General features: G+C 31.9%; 2 non-coding genes across 2 annotated transcripts; both read right to left on the bottom strand.

Annotated features, from left to right (window-relative positions):
* Positions 1–233: 233 nt before the first annotated feature.
* TRNAI-AAU (transfer RNA isoleucine (anticodon AAU)) lies at positions 234–307 on the bottom strand. Its single transcript has one exon. It is a non-coding gene; the product is annotated as a tRNA-Ile (tRNA).
* A 73-nt stretch (positions 308–380) lies between these two features.
* Positions 381–454, bottom strand: TRNAI-AAU (transfer RNA isoleucine (anticodon AAU)). Its single transcript has one exon. It is a non-coding gene; the product is annotated as a tRNA-Ile (tRNA).
* Between the last annotated feature and the right edge of the window lie 23,533 nt (positions 455–23,987).

Here is a 23,987-nt window from a genome sequence, read left to right on the forward strand (position 1 = left end):
CTTTAAGCTGTTAAGTCGATATGAAAAAATATTGAGGAGGAATTAGATAAAATCTAAGGAAAGAAGAAAAAAAAAAAAAAAAAAAAACAAAATCTAACATTTATTGATTTCGAACTTGTGACCACAAGTATAACCAACTTGGTGTTCTAACCAATTAAGCCAGATAACACAATAATATTTGCTCAATGATATTTATTTGTATATAATTTTGAATAAAACGGAAAATATAAAAATGGCCCATGCAGGTCTCGAACCTGCGACCTTCGCGTTATTAGCACGACGCTCTAACCAGCTGAGCTAATAGGCCAATCATGTTAAGCTTTCAACAAGATATATTTTAAATACGATAATTATGAATAAAGCGAAAAAAGAGAAAACAATGGCCCATGCAGGTTTCGAACCTGCAACCTTTGCATTATTAGCACGACGCTCTAACCAACTGAGCTAATAGGCCAATTATGATAATTGTTGTTTTCTCCAATTCTGCATCTGTATATCCAAAAGCCCGTAACTGTTATTCAAGTGATTATTCTATCTCAAGAGAAATTAAAGTAAATAAAACAAAATCCATATGAAAGGAAATGCCATACATCTATTATAAATAAATAATTAAAAGCTGAAACAATGTGTAGAGGTAAAGTAAAACATTTTCTTTAATTAATATATAAGAAATTTCATTTTGTCATCTATATTATATTATTCATCCTCAATTAATTAATAAAATATTTTCAATATTTTCTGTAATTACAATAAAAGAAATAAATATGTTTCTAGAAATTAAAAAATAAAAATTAATGTTGGAAACCTTAAGAGAAACAATTTTCACCTTTCAGAATGTGAAGTTTTTTGAAAAGAGAATGTGAAGTTTTAGAATGCTAAAAGGTTGTTGTTGTAGTTGTTTAGAACATAAAAAAACAATTATATATTTTTTGACGTGTGAGGGAATATATATATCTAGGCCCGAAAAAGAACAATATCTAACAGACTAAGTTGTAACCATCCTCTAAGTAGACTGACCATGCCAATCCGCATTGAGGATATTCTGGATGCTTACATGAGGCACATCACACTCTCTAGTCAGCAACTTTATTCCATTCCCGATACATATGCATAAATCGAACCTCCCAGTCCTTATCCTCCAAACCCCATGATTGTCCCGAATAAGGCCCCTACCAAAGCAACTTCAGGATTCCCTTTGCTTGCACCATATATACTAACCTTGACCTAACCTGACTCGGGAGAGTTCCAACGAATCCAAAGACAAACTCTCTCAGCCACCCCGCGCACTAAAAACCACTAATGGGCCTGAGTGAGTTCAATTGTTCGATCAATGATGAACTTCAGCCTCTCTCTAATAATTGCTTCCCCGGAAAACACCCTTCAGTTTCACCATTTCCAAATCCACCATATCCCATTGCAAAAATACTTGACCACGGGGTTCCTTAGACTACAGTATCGATCTTCAAATTTTCTTCTAACCGGTTTGAGTCCGTCATTTGATAAAAAATTTGTTTATATCTGTGCAAAACTAAACCATTCCAAATTGATGTTGCCTTCATATAATCCCGAAGAACGTGTATTTGCAATTCTGCCTCTCCATAGACGTGACAATCTGTCTATTTCGATAGGTGCCGCTGCAGCCGATTCGTTACACAGGATACAGTCACGAGCCACTAACCAAAGGAACATTCGAGCTCGCTCTATGACAACAATGTGCCAGATAGTCGACCAGTCACAACTTGTATCAGAATCCTCAGTTTGGCCTTGTAAGCTCCGAAAACCAGTGGCCACCGTGTAAATACCCGAAGGTGAGCGTCTCCAATACCAATTATCTGATTCAATAGTCCCTGTTAGCAGCACAATCCATTTCTAGAAGAATATGACGCGGAAGGTATGTCTCCAGCGTCTGCCAATTCCATGAAGGCCCAAGCCAAAAATCAGCAACTATCAGCTCCTTCCAGTTGGCGGGGATCAGGCGAATAACAGGTGCTATCAGTGGCTGGGATCCACACTAAATGTTAGTCTAAAAATACGCCGATTGGCCATCATTAATAACCTTTCCTACACCGTGCGATAGTAGATTCGCCCCCCGTGGTGATACTCTTCCAGGTAAGCAATTGGGAATTCGTCGTCTTGAACATCGCGATCCCCTTTCTTCTTCTACAATACTTATCTTTTAAAGCTCTAATCTATAGCAGGTTCGGTGTGGTAAGCATTTTCCATGTTGGTTTTATAATCATGGCCACATTAAAATCATGTGTCCTTCGCAATCCGAGCCCACCGCGGCTCCTAGGCATGCACACTGTCCGCTAGTCTACTAAATGGATTTTCCTGTTCGAATGAGTTGAACCCCATAGGAAGCCCATATTGCATGCGTTAAGACGATGGCAAATACTAACCGGTAATAAGACAAAATGCATTGAATAGGATGGTATGGATGAAACTACATATTTGATCAACGTTAATCTGCCCGGTAATGAGAGGTTTTCCATTCCGCGAAACGTCCCATCAATTTTTCCAAAACATGCTTAAAATTTCTTTGTTCACTTGGGAGTGGCATATCAAGGTACATCCCCAAGTTCACAGTCCGCTCGAACCCAAGGATGTCACAAATACCCTGACCCACCACAGTTGAGACGTTCAGATAGAAGAACGCCCGTGATTTGGGGAGACTGACCTTTTGCCATAGCATTCGGAGAAAAAAATTAAATATGTATTTTTTATAGTAATTGCTTGGGATATAGATGCTTCTACAAAGAGTACAATATCGTCTTCAAAAAAACACGCGAGACAAAGCATATCTCGATATCTTTTTAAATTTTGTTTAAAATATAAAGTAATATATTCATCCTATAAATTTAAACATACTATTTTGTTGAACTTACTTACACGAATCTATTAACTTCCCAAACTTATTTAGAATAATATATATTTTAATTTATCGAAAGATTAACAGAAGGCTAATCACAGACTCGTGCATGACCAGCCCTAGGTCTAGGTAGGGAGTGCGGCGGCCTAAGGCCTTGGGTTATAAGGGGCCTAAATTTTTTTTAGGTCTACAAATATATAGAGTAATTTTTTTCTATACATATATTAATACTATTTAGGTTTTAAAAGGTTCAAATAATTGACATTTTAGATTTCAAAAGAGCCCAACTGTTTCCAATTGTTTTTTTTAATATAGGTTAAAAGTTAATTTAAAAACATTGTGAAGCATATTTGTAATTTTGGATAAATAGAAATATATTTTGGCGAAAAATTATTAATTTATTAGAATATATTTTAAATTTTTATGTATAATTTTTTTTATTAAAAGGTTTCTTATTTTTTATTTCGTCAAAGATCCATAAATTATCAGGACCGATCCTGAACTCGCGATATATTAAACCTTTTTTTTTTTTTGGTATTTAAAGTGCTTTACAACAGCAAAGCAGAGGAAAAGGAAAAAAAAAAGTAAAAAAAACCAGTACACCAGCAAAGGAAAATAAACACTACAGGTTACCACTAGGATCATTAATACTTCTATTTTGATACAAGCCTCTATAATCTTCCTTAAGCAGATGTCTCAGGTCCGAGGGAGGTTCCAACAGTACGTGCTTTCCCCAGGGCGACACCCTTGCCTCTCTAGCCAGCCAGTCAGCACAACGGTTGGTCTCTCTATAGATGTGATTGAAGCTGATCTTCGGATTTTTTTGGAAGCCCAAAATATTCCCCAGGACTGCTTTCAGGGGGTGTATAGCCAGTTGAACTTGATTGTCATTGAGAAGGTTGATCAGTTCCGCGCAATAGCATTCTATAGAGACAAATTGGAGTCTGATTTCAGTTCCGCGCAATCGTGATATATTAAACCTTTTAAATATTTGTTAAAAGTCAAGATGTATATTCACGATCCTTCCATCTATTTTCTGAGTAGTCGCCCTCTGATCTGACTTGGTCTTTAAAATCCCAAAAATATAAGGCATTAATTTCAGTATTCTATTTGACAAATTACAAATGTAAGCATGCCCTACAATGCTAAGCACGTCTTCATTTTAGTTAAACCTACTATACTAATATATCATTATTCTACGCGTATATTTATACATCTAATTCTTCATTAGAGGTAGGCAGTTGTACATTATCATCATCATTATTTGCTAATATATATATATAGTTAGAGATATTTTATAGGCGCCAGACGAAACAACACATAATAATCTTTTTAACAAAAATTATACTTACTAGTTTAAAATCAATTTTGATCCAGTAGGATTGCCTTATGTATATCTGTATTGCTGAATTATTAAACTTTTTTACACGTAAAATATCGGTTATTTTAGACAAGTAAATCCCTTTTCAAGTATGGGCTCTGTCCAATTCCTTAAAAATGTCTATCTTGAATTTGATTCTCAATTGTTAGTTTATATTTTGAAGGGTGTTGGAATTCGATTCTTGATTTTATAATAGGCGATTGTAAATCCAAGGATATAGGAAATTGTTCAATCAATTTTGTTCATAAGTCCATGAATTTCTCAACTCATATAATTGTTCAGGCTGTGAGTCCTCTATCTAATCATGAAGTTTCATTGTCTAATCCTCCCTCTTTTGCTTGTAACGCTCTATTTGCTTATTCTTAATTCAATTCTTCTTTTACTAAAAAAACCCATTGCACTGGATGCCTTTTGCACACTGTATACATTAAATTATGATAATAAATAACATTAAAAAATCAATAATACAAACATTAATGAGATTTATCTTAATATACTGATTGAAATTACATTCAGAACCGATTTACAAACCTGAACCCCGTCCGGGAATTCTATAAACTAATTAAAACAAAAAGAATTTTAATACCAAAAACATTATAAAACAGAATTATTCTCTTATAATTTGCGCTTAAAATTTAAATTTTAGTTACAAAACAAACATGAGTAGACTCAGTTCGGCTTGAAAATGGGTGAGATCAACGAAAATATTAGTTTGACTAAACCACACATAGGATCGGCTCAAGGCTCGACTCGATAATGGCTCCACAACTTCTCAGTTCGAGAATGATTCGAGAATGATCTTGAGTTTAAATCTGTATATGTTTTTTTAACATGTTATTTAATTCCAGTTTTCTAATGAAGGAAATATTAACTTTAAACTCAAAAACACAAAGACTCTGTTTGGTAGAGAGTTTTTTCAGGTAAATTTAGAGGTTTGAGCTACTTTAGAGGTTTTGACATAGTGATGTTTGGTGAAAAGATGTTTGAAAGAGTTTATTGGGTCCAAAAAAACTAGTTTTATGAGATTTTTCAATTAGCTTATTGCTCCATCTATTTTGAATGACATTTTTATACATAATTACTATTCCTTAACCCCAAATAAAGAGCTTTATCATGTCTTTATTTGTTATTTTACACAAACAACTATTAGCAATTAGATCTGGACATGGGTCGGGCTGGGCCGGACTCGCGCCGGACCTGTCGGGCTTTTAATAAAGCCTGATGAGTCCAAGCCCAGCCCAGCTCACCGGAAATTTAATCGGGCTCGGGCCTGAGATATGAATCCCAAGCCCATCCGTCTAAGCCCATCTTTATATTTTTTAAAAAATATAATTAAAGTTTATTAAAGTTTAACGCAGCAAATTTTGGATGGAGGAGAGGAAATTAGGTTATTCTTTTTTGGACCCAGAGGAGATTAGGTTATTAAAGTTTAAACGCAGCAAACTTTAATTTTTTTTATAAAATTATATTATAATTAATATTAATATATTTATATAATATATTATAAAAATATATATGTTATATCGGGCCGGGTCGGTTCGGTCCGATGTAAAATATGCAAAGCCCAAGCCCGTCCAAATTTTAACGGGCTTATGCGGGCTTGGGCCGGACCGGGTCGGAATGCATTTTCATGTGTCCAACCCCGGCTAAATGGGCTTGGGCCTGGGCGAACTGGTCGGACTCGCCGGCCTATGCCCAGGTCTATTAGCAATCAACTAATTTTACCAAATAAGTTTACACAATTAGCTAGTCAAATCAATTAACAAAAAAAAAAAAACATTAACTGACAGCTAATATAATCAATTAACAGCTAAGAGCATCTCCAAGAGACTCTTAGTGAGCTCTCTAAAAATAATATAAATAATTGACTCTTAGTGATTTAAGAGTGGCTAAGATATATCATCTCCAACAATGCTCCTTATATTCACTCCTTATTTATTATTTTATTATTAAGATTATTCTTTATCGTTACATTACCAATAGTGTGAGGAGAGAGACACATCAATAATAAATTATTAATAAAAACTGAAGTTAGGAGACACTAAGAGGTGGAGAGAGGCTCTCTATTAATAGAGAGGATGAAGAGACTCTTAGTGATTTGAGGAACCACTAAGAGGCTGTTGGAGATGAATTTTCATTATTCCTCCTCAAATTTGAACTTAAGAGCCAACTTAAAAGGCTGTTGGAAATGCTCTAACAACTAACATCTATTTACCAAATATGAACAAATAAATTTAAATATAGTTACAACAAATTTATTTTAATTAAAAATTAATGAAACATATTAATTAAAATATAATCGAGCATGTGAGCTTAATAAAGCTCAACTCGGCTCACTAATGTCTTAAACCGAACACTCTCACCTCTCTCCAACTGAGCTTTGATCCAATGCATGCCTTTCATTACAAAAAAAAAAAAAAAAAAAAACATAAATTGTTTTTGCATATTTCGATCTATCTCCTCAGCCGAAACAAAAATTGGGTTAATTAAATAAATAAATTGTGATTGATAAAGTTGACATTTTCATAATTATAAGTATATTATGTAGCAGACCACTGCATTATAAAATGGCCGACTAAATACGCGGCATGGGTTAAGAGAATTGATGTTAACTTAATTAATTTTTATTTAGTCCATCCCATATAAATAGGCACTACATCTTTAGCCTTGAAGCTAAATTACACTTGCAATTGATAAAGAAAAGCTAAATATGGGTGCATTGAATCAAAGAAATGTTTTGAGGTGCGTTACAATATTGATTATTATAGTGAATATGGCAGCTACTATCTCCGCTGCTCGAACCTTGTTCCCGGCGGCTAGGACTAACTCTTTATTCGTTGGGTCTAAGATGAAGATGGTCGCACCTTCTAGTCCAAGCCATAAGGGCAATGCCATGCATAATTTCAAAGATGTATATTCAGTACCTAGTCCTGGTATTGGTAATTAATATTTATGTATTTATCTTTTCTTTTCTTTTTACTCTAAATCCATGTACACGTCTCATTATATACTATAAATTTCTTCATTGTTCGGTTTGAGATTCATCGCACATTCTTGAGATGATATATATTTTTAGATTAATAAACATATTATCTTTGTGTTTTCATCATACATTATTCCATCTACGAATTCCACTAGACGGTACCTTTATTTGAGCGAAGATCAGTGACGAATACAGGATTACTTGGTTGGGGGGACCGATTTTACACATGTGTTCGGGATTTTTTTTTTTTTGCTAAATCGAATTTGCTTATTTTTTTTTGGTATATATGTGTGTTATAATTTGAATGGTCAAGAACCAATTTTAAGTATTAATGTACAATTTCTCAAAATTAAGCTAGATTTCGTTCAATAGTCCTAACATGTAAAAAATATTGGATTTAGGGAGGGTTGAACATGTAAAAAAAATTAAAAAATTGATTTCAGATGGCTTGCCAGGCCAAAAAAAAAAATTAAAAATTTGGAGTTAAGGAGGCCTAAGACGCCAAAAAAATTAGAAATTTGGATTTATGAAGGTCTAATAGGCTAAAAAAAATTAGAATTTTGGACTTAGAAAAGCCTAACAGACAAAAAAAAAAAGAAATTTGGATCTAGGGAGTACCTAATAGAGCCAAGATATTGAAATTTTGAATTTTGGTCAACCCTAACACATAGTGAATATATTTAACAAAAATAAGAAATTATTTTTTTAATGGGGAAGACATAATAAAAAGGGTTAATACATATATTTGCCATTGTGTTCTCTCGAAAAAACAGATTTGCCCTTAAATCAAATAAACCCACAAAACTACCCCTAAATTTTCCATAAACCTGCAATTATACCCTAATCTGACAGAGCTGATAAACGGCGATGACATCAAACCTTCTTATCTCCAGAAAAACTTCAGAAAAGAACAATCAATCACAAACAGAAAAAATATGCACATTCAATTTCTATTAAAAGCAAGTTAGAAGAAAAAATTGATCAAAATTCATTTTCATAAAAGCTCAATCAACCTAATAAAATGGCGTCTAAACCTCCTAATTAATCCAAAAGCAATAGCGATAGAAAACAATAAGGAACCAAATAAATTTTGATTGTCGTCATCCAATTTTTTTGAAGACAAGAAGGTTTGATGTCATCGCCGTTTAGCAGCTCCGTCAGATTAGGGCATAATTGCAGGTTTATGGAAAATTCAGGGATAGTTTTGTGGGTTTATTTGATTTAAGGGTAAATCTGTTTTTCCGCGAAAACACAGGGGTAAATATGTGTATTAACCCTAATAAAAATGAGTTCAAAAGTGTTATGAAAATAAATAAATAAACACTTTCTAAAATAAATTGAGGTTAGGGGAAATTAAATCTAGAACCTTTTAAAAAGAGGCACGTGTTTTAACCATCTCATCTACCTTTAAACAATGAAATATTACTACATAAAATCTATATAGACTAATATTAGGGAGCCGAAACAACTCGTAGCCATAGTGATTCCGGCAGCTGGAGGGAACCGGGCCCCCCGGGCCCACCCCTGTCTCCGCCTCTGGCGAAGATCAACAATTAACCACTGAGAGACGGCGGAGGACGACTTCAAGTAGCAAAAGAGATAGTGTGAAACGGTTGAAGACTCTAAGTAGCTATACCCTTTGTCCTACAAATTAACCACCACATCATACTATATTATATACTCAAATTACATTATAACAATCTTGATTATACCCTAAAATTAATAATATTTATTATATACAACATTATATACTATACCATATACTGTACATACATTATAACAATCAACCCAAACGTTATATACTAAAATCATTTTCTGAATTGATTTGGGGAAAATAACAAGCATATTCTAAAACTTCACATAACATGCATACAAATTTCACAAACAATTTCAGATTATATATTTATAAGAGATCCCTAATAATTTTGATACTTGAAATCTATATATAATATAAAACAGTAACGATGGAGCTGAGGTGTCACTTTCTCATTTTTTACTAATAAAAAATAAAATAAAATATATAATATATTAATTTTAATTATATTATTATATTTATCTATAAAAAGATAGATTTTATCCGTACTACATCTAAGAGTTTTACAGAATTTAAATTAATCCCTAAAATCTCTCTAATTCTCTGCATATCTATATATAATATAAAACAGTAACGATGGAGCTGAGCTGTCACTTCCTCATTTTTTACTGATAAAAATATATAATATAATATATAATATATTAATTTTTAATTATATTATTATATTTATCTATAAAAAAGATTATTTAAAGTAAATGTGAAAATAAAATATTAATATTTAATTTATATAGCATCTTTATATCATTAGTTGTAATTATTATATTATATTTTTGAATTTTAAGATGAATCCGTGCATCACACGGGCCAAAAACTAGTCTCTAATAAAAAACTTACACGAAATTTAGGGCAAGCATAAAATTGAGCGAAAAATTCAATACCCTAAACATTTGAATGTGAGAGTGACTTCCAGGTGAGGTGTTTAAATTGGTTCAATTTTATTTCTCTTAGTCTACATATATATATCTTTTTTATTATTAAAGAACTTAATGATCCTGGTTAAGGATTTGGTGTCAAACATCAGATGTTTGACTGTTTAATCAGAGTAATTGGCAGGGCCGATCCTGAGATTTTAGAGGCCCCGGGGCGAATTTCCAAATGTGGCCCTAATAAATAAGTGGAAATAAAAACAATAAGTAAAAAAGTAAATTGTATAAAAGAAGATTACTTAAAAATGACATTTTTCTTGTTACATTTAACAAAATATCTAATAAAAACATTTTATATTGCTTTAAGTATCCAATTTCTTATACAAAATGATGTCCATGAGCATTTCTAGAAGTAATTTTTTTAAATTTAATAAATTATGAAATAGTTCTAATAGATTTTATGCTCTTTACGATACAAAGCATGATAACATAAAAATGAAAAACCAAATTTGAAAATCACATCATTTAACGAGGTTTAGCGCCTAAGTTCTTGAAATTGGAAGATTTTGATACGTTTTTCCCAAACTTCTTTTGAAGACCGAGTAAATCAGAATCTGATAGAGTTTCTCAAAGACAAAAAAAAAGCTATTAGTAATTGGAAGTTTCACAGTGAGGTGATTAGAAAATAAAATTGATTATATAGCTGATGAATTGAGAAGAGGAACTGATGATGTATGATAATATTATTGTTTAATATTCTTTGGGATTGGAGTGTGATTAAAAAAGTGAGAGATAAATTATAAATTTTTGTTGGGATTGATAGGTGAGAAAGATAATTATAGAAATATTTTGAAATAAATTAGGGAATTGATGTCCAAAGTTTTTATTAGGAAATTTGGAAAGAATCCGAGATAAATTAGGGAATTTAGAAAGACTATTTAATAACTGATGCCAACGTTTTTTTATTTGGAAAGAATCTAATGCCAACGTTTTTAATTAACTATAATTTTTTTTTGAATTTAATCAAGTATAATTTAATAGGTACTAATACATTACTATAATTGGGGCCCTTCTCATCCTTGGGCCCTAGGCAGGCGCCCCTTCTGCCATGCTCAGGGACGGGCCTGGTAATTGGATCACGCTGATTGTTTGTTTAGGAAAAAATTTGATTTTTAAAGAACTTAATGATCCTGGTTAAAGATTTGGTGTCAAACATCAGATGTTTGACTGTTTAATCAGAGTAATTGGATCACACTGATTGTTTGTTTAGAAAAAAAATTTGAATTTCGTTTCCTAAATACCAGCATGCTCCCGCTTCAAATCCTTTAAATGGTATAACATTATGAAAAATGTCAATTTGAAAAACAAGAGTGTAAAAAAAATCAATTTTGTTCAAAGAAATAATCTAAGATTTGAATATAGAATTTCTGTTTATTTTTTCTAAAATAATTCTTGTCCTTATATTAATTTATTTGACGATATTCTTTTCAGTTTTTCTTTGCTCGAGGACAAGCAAAGCTTAAGTTTAATGGTGTTGTTATCGTCGCAATTTATAGCATTTTTCGTACTTAATTACTAGTTAATGTGTACCATTTTAATAAGTTTTAATGATAGTATTCTTATATTTTCATCATTTATGTATCTAGATCATTTTCGTGTGATTTTAGGCACTTTCGCAAGGTTTCATCACAAATAACCAAAGTCGGGGCTTAAGGCGAGGACTCGGAAGTGAAACGAAGCAAAAAATGAAGGTTGTTCACTTCCAGCCATTCATCTCGTTGAGATGCAAGAGCATCTCGTCGAGATGAGAGCTGTAAGTTACAAAGTCATATGTTCACACGACGAGCATATTTGACATATTTTCGTATTTTAATCATATCTCTCTTATACAAACTCAGATTGAGGTGATTCAAAATGAGTTGAAAAGCTAAGAGCTTTGAACAAATGACTAATAATAATCATCTCCAAATTCGAAGTATAACAGACTCAAAATATTGTCCTTAATTGATGTACACGTTGAAGCCTAAGATTGCTTTCCCACCTTCACACATTTTCAAATCCTAAATTGTCAAAGTCTTATATCACCCTCTTTAAAGCGAATTTGGAAGATTAAGGGGTTGGGGGACATAAGGAGACTTGGTCTTTGGAAGCATATGTGTCATTTGACTATAAAAGGAGACTTTGGAAGCCATTTGAAGACACACCAAGCTTTAATTCTTCCCTCTATAATGTTAGTTGTCGATTCTTATCTTTAAGAATCAGTTGTATTTGTTGTCGTAATTATTGTTATTGTGCTGAACTTGTTGTTTGTGCAAAAGTTCATCCAATAAAAGTAAGTTTCAAGTCACCGAGAAAGTTCGTTTGGCAATCATCATTACGGTTTCTTCTAAACTTTGATCTCTTTTATTACTACGAACTCTATTATCTATCTTTCTAAGGTGTGTTTTAATCTAATCATGGGCTAAAACCCCCTTAACTAAGGCTAAAAGAGGATCTTAACCTTAATTATGTGGTAATTGCGTTTAACCTATTTAAGCTATGTTTATCCTTTTAAAAACTAACTTATGATTCTTAATGCTTGTTGGAGATGGACCAAATCCCAACTCGAATATAATTAATCGTTTATATTGATCATGATTAAATTGATTAATCGAAACTCATAAGTTAGACCTAATGACCATTTAGTGTGGCTTATTGGTTTTTCAAGGTTTTTCATGAATTTTATTTACAAATCTTAGATTTATTAATTGAGCCGGACCAATGGAAAGTAATAAATCGAAGGTTTGGAACTAAGAAAGCCTAATGTTTCTTTGGATTAATTGCTTGAGCCGGACCAAGGGAAAGTAATTAATCGAAAGTTTAGAACTAATTACTCGAGCGGTTTTTCTTGAATATTAAGTAATCACTTTAGTCAGACCAAGGTAAAGTAGGTTAAAAAGGTTTAGACTAATAAAACTTAATGCTTCTCTAGATTAATTACTTTATCCGGACCAAGGTAAAGTAATTAATCAAGAGTTTAGAGCCAATCTCGAGAATCTATTAGTTAATAAGAAAAATCGCCATCTTAAAAAAGGATAAAACAACTTAAAAAGGTTAAGTGTTATTACCAAGCAAAGAGGTTAACTGAAGCTAAATGCTTTAGTTTCTTCCATTATAAGTAATCTCTCACTTAATTTTTACAATTCTCATTCCACTTCTTGATTAAGTCTTAACTTAGCTACCCAACAAACTCTACCTTTTGATTGTTTAAATAATAGATAGTAAGCAAAGAGATTAGTACTAATAATCACCATCCTCGTGGGAACGATACTCTACTTTCACTTTATTACTTGATACACGATTAAGGTGCACTTGCCTTCACATGCATGTATACGTAAAATACGCATCATATATTGATCCATATACACATCTTCCTCCATAAAAAAGGATAGTTTTAACATCCGTTTGGTGCACAATAAGATTGTGAAAATCAGCAATAACAATCAAACGCAAATGGATGTAATTTTAGTGACAAGTGAATACAGTAAAACCTCGATAAATGCATATCCTTGGGACTGGAAAAAAATATTCATTAAGCGAGATTATTTATTTATCGATAAATGAATAAATTATTCATTTATCGATAAATCAATATTTATTATTTTATAGATAATTTTTCATTGTAAAATGCATACAAATATTGTATGTGGTAAGAAAAATCGAAAGACATCAATTAAAGTATTACTTGAATCTGGAGGCGTTTAATTTTTTTGGTGAAACTTAATGCATTTAAAACTAAGTTCATGTACATAGCAAATAAAAATGTTTAGTATTTAACTATAAAAGATAGAAGATATATTCCAAATACACGTGTATATATATATATATATATAGAGGGGTGAGATCCAGTATGACAAGGGGTTAGAGTGTGACAAATATATATATATATATATATATATATAGGGGTGAGATCCAGTATGACAAGGGGTTAGGGTGTGACATAACAAAACTACTTAGTTTTGATGATAATTAAAAAGGGAATGTGGCAAATTTGTAAATAAAATGAAAGAGAGGATAGAGAAAATTGTTTTATTTCTTTTCTTTAAAATACATTTTCCCGACATCTCTAACATCGTTTTTCAAAATTTTTTATACTATTAGACTCGTCTAAATTAGACGGTCATTTTAAGATCCCTGAAGCTCAAGTAAAAAAATTTCCGTTGAACGGAATCCGGGTGGACGTTTTCCGGCGAGAAAAACAGTGCCCAGAAAATTCTCAAACAAATCTAGCAAATGTAAAATATTATTCTAAGAAACTTTAATTCTTGGGCCGAAGCATTATTTCTTACGGTTTAGTCACAATAAAAAATTTTCCTTAATTTTATCCATTTTACATGCTTCAACAATTTGTTGGCTCAAAACTGTAAGGAATCTCACTTTGAGCTAAGAACTAAAGTTTCTTAAAATGATGTTTTAAATGTTTTGAAATTTTTTGATAATTTTCTGGGCACGTTTTTTATCCTACTTACATTGTTCCAAATCAGTATACCATTTGTTCCAACATAATACTTGTATTGTTCCAACAGAAAATTGTTTTATTTATTTTCTTTAAAATATATTTTTCCGAAATTTCTAATATCGTTTTTCGAAAAATTTTATACTATTAGACTCGTCTAAATTAGACGGTCGTTTTAAGATCCCTGAAGTTCAAGTAAAAAAAATTTCAGTGAACGGAATCCGGGTGGACATTTTCTGGCGAGAAAAAAAGTGCCCAGAAAATTCTCAAAAATTCCAGAAAATGTAAAACATTATTCTAAGAAATTTTAATTCTTGGGTCGAAGCGGGATTTCTTACGGTTTAATCCCAATAAAACTTGTTCCTTAATTTTATTCATTTTACATGCTTCAACAATTTATTAGGTAAAAACTACAAGGAATCTCGCTTTGAGCCAAGAATTAAAGTTTCTTAAAATGATGTTTTACATGTTTTGGAATTTTTTAATAATTTTCTGAATACGTTTTTTTTCCTACTTACATTGTTCCAAATTAGTGTACCATTTGTTCCAAATCAGTGTACAATTTGTTCCAACAGAAAAATGTTTTATTTCTTTTCTTCAAAATATATTTTTCTGATATTTCTAACCTCGTTTTCCGAAAATTTTTATACTATTAGACTCGTCTAAATTAGACGGTCATTTTAAGATCCCTGAAGCTCAAGTAAAAAAAATTCCGGTAAACGGAATCCGGGTGGACGTTTTCTGGCGAGAACAAAAGTGTCCAAAAAATTCTCAAACAATTTCAGAAAATGTACAATATTATTCTAAGAAACTTTAATTCTTGGGACGAAGCGAGATTTCTTACGTTTTTGACCCAATAAATTGTTGAAGGATGTAAAATTAAGGAAAAATTTTATTGGGACCAAACCGTAAGAAATCTTACTTTGACTCAAGAATTAAAGTTTATCCAAATTATGTTTTACATTTTCTGGAATTGTTTGAGAATTTTCTGGGCACTTTCGAGTTTTTTTTATCGGAAAACGCCCATCTAACCGCCGAATTCTGTTGATTTGGGACTAAATCGTAAGGAATCTCATTTTGAGTCAAGAATTAAAGTTTCTTAGAATAATTTTTTACATTTTCTGGAATTTTTTGGACATTTTTTCTCACAGAAAAACAGATCGCCGGATTCCATTCACCGGAAATTTTTTTACCCGAGCTTCTGGGATCTTAAAATGACCGTATAATTAAGACGAGTCCAACGGTATAAAAGTTTTTAAAAAACGAGGTTGGAAAAGTCAGAAAAATGCATTTTAAACAAAAGAAATAAAACAATTTTGTTTTTCCTTTTATTTACAAATTTGTCACCTTCCCCTAATTAATTACAAAATTGGTCATTGTCACACAATAAAGTTTGTCATACCATAAACAATGTGTCACATCTGATCTCTCTCTCTCTCTCTCTCTCTCTCTATATATATATATATATATATATATATATATATATATATATATAAAATTCAATAATTATTAATTTATATTTTTATTGGGCGCTTAAGGATTTAAATATTTTTATTACTTAATGAATTTAGCGATACTTTAGTCCATTGGCCCAAGTCGGGACCGAAAGAATTTATTATATAAACCAGGTTATTACTTTATCGAACATTCATTTATCGAGGTTTAATAGTATGTGTCAACGCCTTTTTTCGGCGTTGAAATGGGTGACGAAGGAGGGATATAACCAGGTGGTTTTTGAGTCGGATGTGAAATCTTTGGTCGATGCTATTAATTTCAGAACTGACGATGTATCTGAGTTTGGTTCGTTGGTGTCCTGTTGTCGTTCTCTTCTTCTTAACAACAATTATTCTGTTTGTTTTGCAAGGCGACAAACGAACGGGGTGGCTCACTCTTTAGCGAAGTCCTCTCGTTCTTATTCTTGTCCCATGTTTTTTGATTTTGTTCCGTCTTTTTTTGCAATCTGTACTTAACATTGATTGTCCGGTAGAGGCTTATTAACTGCATTCTTTTCGGAAAAAAACTGTATGTGTCAACGTCTTTAGCTACAATACGAGCCTTATACTTATCAACCGAACCATCATGTTTCGGTTTCTTTTTAAGAACTCATTTGTAGCCTATTGCTTTGCAATCTGGTGGTAATTCAACTAAGTCCCATGTTTTGTTTAACTCTAAAGGGTCTACTTGATCATTGATGTATTAATCTATTAGGTGAATTATGTAATAACATTCCATGATTCGTACAACACACTTTTTACATGTAGTTTAGTTTTTTGCAACCGAGTGATTAATTGACTATATTTTAATCAAGTTGAATGAGCTATCAGAACATTTTAAATAAGTTGAGTGAACTATCAGGACACTTAAAAAATTCAGGAGATCAATCAATTTTTTTTAAACAAATTCAAAGAACAAATTATATATTAAATCTTACAATTGTTCAAAACTTTTAGTCTAATTTTAAACGACTGAATTTCAAAAACTAAGACATTATAAAAACTATGAGCAAATATTAAAATAGTTGTTAGTATTGAAGATTGGGTAGACTGGGGTTACTGTCAAGAGATAGAGGGCCATTGAACCGACGAAACCATAAAAACACATGCTAAATGTTTCATTCAGATTCTTCATATTTTTGCTTTCCTACGGGCCGGTTTGTGGAGCCCTTGTGTTCCATCTCGGAGAGGTAGACTTTTAATTTGTCGTTTTTCTTCTCAATCTTTTATACATAATACGATATTACATGACACAATTTTTTATATTTAACCCATTTACTCAATTTATTATATATCTGGACTTTATTTTTATGACTTTCTTAAAATATTCTAATCTTCCATTTTTCATTTCCCCTTCTTCTTCTAAATGCACGATTTCTCTTCCCATTCACAGTCTTCTCTTAAGATCGATCAAGATAAATTGATCGATCATGCAGCCCAGAAATTTGATTGGTCTTCGTCTGTCCTAATCAATGCGAAATTTCTCATGATGGGATTGAAAATATGTAAGTCTATCACAAAATCCTGTAAAATGAATCTAAGTCTTCTTTTCTAGGCTTCTCTATGAATTGTTGAAATTAGAGATGGTTCAGCTTCCACTGGTTCTTACGATGATCTTATTTGCTGTGAATGCATTCTCTTTGATTTATAGGTCCCTAACAGAACGACTTTGCTTAAGACCGGAATGCTACCCCCGCTCTCTCGTTGAAAGAGGAAGATGCGGTGTGATTTGAACGAAGACTACGAAGTTCCACCCGCGAAGCCACCGCTGTTCTTTCTGGAACCATCGTTGTTCTTCTCGGAGCCATTACTGCTCTTCTCGGATTTGCGAAGTATGCAAATTTTGTTAAAAACACATCCAGACTTCGCATGTGCTAACTAAAATCATCAACTAAACCAAACATTAGCTTCGCATGCTTCACATATGCTAACTAAAATCATCAACTAAACCAAACATTACCTTCGCACGCTTCGCATATGCTAACTAAAATAATCAACTAAACCAAACATTAGCTTCACAGGCTTCACATATGCTAGAACCTGCGAAGTCAGAAGAGAGGGAGACAATCACGCCGTAAAATTACAAACATATTGAGGGTATTATGGAAAAGTCACACAAAAATAGTCTAGATATGTAGTAGGTTGAGTAAATGGGTTAAATATATAAATGAGCCTCCCATTTGATCCAATTTTCTAAGTTTCCCTTATAAATTCAATGTAAAAACAAGATTGGCTCGCTGGAGATTAATTCTACATGTGCATATATGATTTTTTTTTACTTAATCCAACTCGTTGATTTTTTTTCATATATATATTATTTTAGTGGTGAAGAACTAATTTTTCGTATTACTGTAAAATTTTTTAAAATTAAATTAGATTTAGATTGTAAAAATAAAATTGAATTGTTTTGAACAAATTTCTCAAATCTTTTACATATCACTATAAAATCAAACAAACTTTAATTTGTCGAAACATATGTCGAAGCCATCCAGAGTAGAAATAGTTTCAACATCGGAAACGAACGAAACTATCTATAATAGGAGTGATTTCGGTAGCCGAGAGGTTAGGCCCCTCTAAGCTACTCTATCTCCGCTCCTAATTATATTTATATTATAAACTGTTTGGTAAAGAGCTTTTTGGGCTAAAATTAGAGGTTTGAGTCACTTTAAAGATTTTGATTAGTCAAACATATAATAATGCTGTTTGGTGAAGAGAGGTTTGAAATAGCTTATTGGGTCCAAAAATCTAATTTTGAAAAAACTTATTGTAGGACATTTTTCAATTAGCTTATTGCTCTATCTCTTTTGAAGGACATTTTTACCCCTAATTACTACTCTTTAACCTCCAAATAAATGTTGTACCATATCCTTATTTGTCATTTACATAAATAATTATTAACAATCAGCTAAGTTTTACCAAACAAGTTTACATAATTAGCTAGTCAAAACAGTAACTAAAAATATAATAAGCTAACCGCAAATATCTATTTGCTAAACATGACCTACATATTATTATAATTATGTAAAATATATATAAATCACATGACACATAAAAACTCATTTTAACACTTATACATCTCCTTTTTTTTTTTTTTTGGTTTTTTGAAACACCCTCCCTTTGTTTGCTATTCCTTGTTTTTAGTCTTTTAATTTATTTCTTATGGGCTTTGAATGACTTTGTGATAATTAAACGCGTATATTTTTCATTTGTATTGATTTATATACAATATATTTTAAGCTGTTTTTTTTTTCTTGAAAGGTATTTTGAGCTGTTTTTCACGTATTCTTTTAAATTACTCGTAATTCAAGGTTTTCTTTTGCTTTCATAATTCAAGGTTTTCTTAATTTGTGCGCTAATAGCTGAATTGTAGTCAAATACACATGTTGACAAGCATTTACTTATTTGAATCATTCAAATATGAAATCATATACTGTTTCATGGTTACCTAGAAATTTCCAATTATATATATATATATATATATATATATATATATATATATATATATATATATGGGAATTATACATATAGGTTTTATCTAATTGTGTTATTAAATAATTAAAAATTTTAGTTGAATTAATTTTATCTAATATTAGATAAGAAAAGTGGATTGCTATTCACCGCTTCTAAATTACTTATCACCGCTCCTTTTTGGACACTTTTACCCTTTTCATTTTTTGAACTCAAAAACTGAAATTCTCTAAAATTCCTTCGAAATTTAAAAATCCGAACAACATTCATGGTCCCACAACAACAGGTAATGGAAAAGGACCAAAGATCCCTCGGACAAGTTTTTTTTTTGAAAATTGAATCGAAAACACGAGTTCTGTCTCCAGATTTGGAGATGGAACTCGTTGAATGGGTAGTTCACAGCCTTAGGGCCAAACAGTTGAACTATCTGTTTGGCACCTAAGGGAAAATAGGTGAATCACACGTTCGGCCCTAGGGGTAACGGGTGACGCACCCGTTTTTCCTAGGTAGAAAACAGGTGGTTCACCCGTTTTCGCCTAGGGCAGGTGGTGTGAATCACCCGATCCCAGCGACGCCTCACGGGGACGTAATCTGATGAAGAAAAATCGACGAGATATCAATTGGTGCGGTGAACGTGGATCGAATATGCGACCTTCAAATCTTCTGTCTGGCGCTCTCTTAACTGAGCTATCCCCGCTACATTATTCTTGCGTTAATTATCATTAATTCCATATAAATCATGCATAAATCCAACTTTTAGAAGGAATAATGGTTTGTCATTATTTCTATTAATTTTTCCTTATTCCTCATTCTAAAATAATTTGGGTTGTTATCAGCCAGCAAGTTTGATTCTTGCCCGTTAAAGAATCAAAGAGGAAAATCTCGGGGACAAGATATAGGTCATAGTTGCCGAACCTGTATAAATCACGTGACTAAACATCTCTACCGATATTATTGAGCGCAATTTTAATAAGTAATTAATTTTCACATCCATTTAATCCGCAAGTATTTCAAATGTGCAAATTAATATTATTGAGCACAATTTTAATAAGTAAAATATATAATTTTTAAAAGGACAATAAATACTATTCACTCCCTCTAACATTTATATAGTCATAGAGGGCCAACAATGGATATATATATCCCGGTAATTTTTTTACCATAATAGTTAATACAATCCTTAGATCTGCATTTTTTTAGCTTGTGCGTTTTACTTATTCTTTATGTTACTGGTTGTTTTAATTATCTCATCTGTAATCAGATTAATCCCTGCTCTACCATTTATAGTAGTCATATCTATTATATTTTCATGTTTCTAAGCAATATATCTTATCTCTTTATTTCTTTCAAACCATTTTGTTTTAAATATCATTTTCACCGATAATTCTTCTTTTTCTTCTTGTATTTTTTTTTTATAAATATCCGGTTTAAAATTTAAAGTCAGAGTTATACCACCTTCGTAATTATCCATTTGATAATAAAGATTATTATGCTTTTTAATCTTTTTATTCTCTTCCATTTATTAAATCATGAATTTGTCTATAATATTCCACAATTATTTGTTTCTGAATTTCTATTGTCTCATCTTGCTCTCTTTTCACTCTTCTCTTCTAATCTTTTTAATCCTTCTTCTAATTCTAAAACTCTTTTTTATAATTTTACCTTTTCAATACACTTAGCGTCTAAAGCACTTTGTGCTAATTCTAATTGTCTATCTTTTAATTCCATGATTTGTAGTGCTCTTCTACAACTTATAATATGTTGATTAATATCCTGATTATAAACTAATGAGTTTTCAGCGATAATCCTAAGACTTGCAACTGGTATATATCTATTATCTAGTATAAGCATTGAAAACCATGACTGTAAAATTAATTAGGCATTTAATCATTTCTATTTTTCTTGTTAAAAGTACATGCCTATTTAGATCATTATTTCTTAGATGATATATTCCATGGCTATGTTGGTAAAATTCTAATAATAATGTTAATTTTCTTTAGAGAATAGAAATTTCTAAACTATTGCTTAAGTCTAATTCAATTATGCTATTTATGAGATTATCTACTGTCCTATTATGTGTATGAACAAGTGATGAGACCATACTAAAAAACCTTTATAAACTTCCTTTTGCTTAGTTTACTCTTTTAGATCTGAATAATTCTAGTAACTGTGACCTTTATTTCCCTATGGATCAGTACTTGGATTTCCATTTTATATCACAATTGATATTATGTGCGTAATCTAGATATTACTTTGTGCTAAAATCTCGCATCAATTATGAATGTCAAGCAACTTGCATAAAGCTTTCACTGTTAAAGATATGTGAATAACAAAATTCTTTATTGGAATTGAAGTGGCTCGGTCTAACATCGTTATTCTTATATCTCAACAGAAGTATATTCTAGACTTGGTCAAGGATGCTGCTTTACAACATGCACAAATTGCCTCCAGTCCTTTTCCTAGCAATCTTAAATTGACTGATTCATCTTAACTATGTTCCATATAGAAGAACGATAAGTCGTTTTCTCTATTTGGGATTTACACGACATGACATATCATATACAACTCAACAACTGAGTCAGTTTATGAGTTAGCTAATAGATTTGCACATGAATGTGGCTAAACATGTTTTACGATATCTAAAAGGCACATCCAACAAAGGGTTGTTCTATTCTTCACACAATGATCTTAATCATGTTGCATATTGTGACTCACATTGGGCAAGATGTAAAGAGTCTACAAATCTGTGACCGGATATTGTGTCTTTTCGGGTGAAGCTATTATTTCTTGGAAAGCGAAAAAAAAGGAACGATTACCAAATCCTCTGCTGAAGCAAGGTATCACGTTATGGCCAACTGCAGCTTGCGAATTAAAATGGCTCATATAACTTTTTACTAGAGTTGTATATTCAGCCAAGGATGCCAATTCCTTTTTTTTTTGTGATAACAAAACAGCTATTCACATTGTTGTTAACTCAGTTTCTCATGAAAAATGAAGCACGTGGACATTGATTGTCACATTGTTGGTGAATACTTAGAGGCATGTTTTCTTTGCACTTCATATGTTGATTTTGAACATCAAGTGACAGATTTCTCATTAAACCATTGACTTCTAATCAAATGGTTTATGCATTGAACAATATGAAACTAATCAATATCACACCTTCCGCTTGTAGGGAGAGTCTTGGCATCCAAGATAAAGAATATGGTAAAAAAGACATGGAAACTGTCACAACTTGTTTGCTGATGTGTCACTTTTTTTTTTTTTGTATTTGGTTATTTCTATTTCTATTGTATAAATATTGAATAGGGGTGACAATGGGGCGGGCGAAAACCGAAAACCGAAAACCGTGGGGATCCGAACCGATAGGTTCGGGGAAAAACCGAAAATTTTGGGTGTGGGGCTGGGGGCGGGGGAAACTTTAGCCCCGAACATTAAAATTGGACGGGGGTGGGTATTACTATCCCCGAACCGCGGGGATCTGAAACCGCCACCGAAAAACCGACCGTAAAATCTCCGAAAAATCACAGCAAAATCCCCGTACAATAAAATAAAATATTATACATATATCTAAGATAATTAGTATTTAAATGTGATTAAAAAAATAAGTATTGTGATCAGTTAACTTATACTATTATCTACATCTACAACAATTTAATTTAGTTTTACTGTTGTTCTTGGTATACCACATTTGTTTAGATATATCAGTACTGAATGCTTCCTAACAAAAAAAAAAGCACTGAATGCTGAGTTTTTTATTATATTAGTACTTTAATTTTGTTTTATTGCTACTATTAGTATACAACATGTATTTAGATATATCAGTACTGAATGCTGAGTTTTTTTTATTATATCAGTACTGATAATGAATGCTGAGTTTTTTTTTTTATTATATGAGTATTTTAATTTTGTTTTATTGTTACTTTAAAGTTATATTTTATAATTTTGTTTTATTGCTGCTCTAAACTGATATTTTATACTAGTAACACGTGGTGAATTTTAAATTTGGGGATTGAGTAATTTTTTAATTTGGAAAATTTTTTGAATTTTATTTGGGGATTGGGGATTTCCCGAAACTCGTGGAGAACCGTGCGGGCGGGTGTGGGTGCCAAAAAATCCCCGAACATTTTTTTGGGAATCCCCAAAACCGCCATCGAAAATATTCGGGGCGGAATGGGGGATGCAAAACCGCCCCCGCCCCGCCCCGCCCCGTGCCACCCCTAATATTGAACATTATATTCTGTTTTCATCAATGGAAAATATCAGCATTATTGCTTCCATTAATATATAGATTGTTAGAAGATTCAATGTAATAAACAAAAAATCAAAAGATGAATGCATGAAAATTGCAAAATATAAAAAAGGGATCTCACAAATATTAAATTTTCTATAAAATATTTAAGCAAAACATACATGCATGCACTGAAAAACATATCTTGCTTTAGACATGTGTGCACAAACTCTTTCTTTGAAGATTTTAATACTTTTCGCTTTTTAATTACTAATTGACTATGTAAAGGTAACGCTAAAACCTTTATCAAAAAAAAAAAAAAATAACGCCAAAACCGAGAAATTAACTCGACATTTGGAATGTTTACTGTTTTATTTTTTTTATTGCTTTCCACTCTAAAATTGAAAATTGGGTTCTGAAAAACAGGAATTTTCACATGCACCTTAATGAAAAAGTGAATTTGCTCATTTACCGTTAGATATAGACTTATTAAATCTAAGTCTATATCTGTTTTGAATCTCCACCTTAGGATTTTAATAAGCCTAGATCTAACGGTGAATGAGCAAATTCTACATGCTCATTAAGGTGCATGTGATCAAGACTGTCT

The sequence above is a fragment of the Euphorbia lathyris genome, chromosome 6 (assembly GCF_963576675.1).
Source record: "Euphorbia lathyris chromosome 6, ddEupLath1.1, whole genome shotgun sequence".
Taxonomy (NCBI): Eukaryota; Viridiplantae; Streptophyta; class Magnoliopsida; order Malpighiales; family Euphorbiaceae; genus Euphorbia; species Euphorbia lathyris.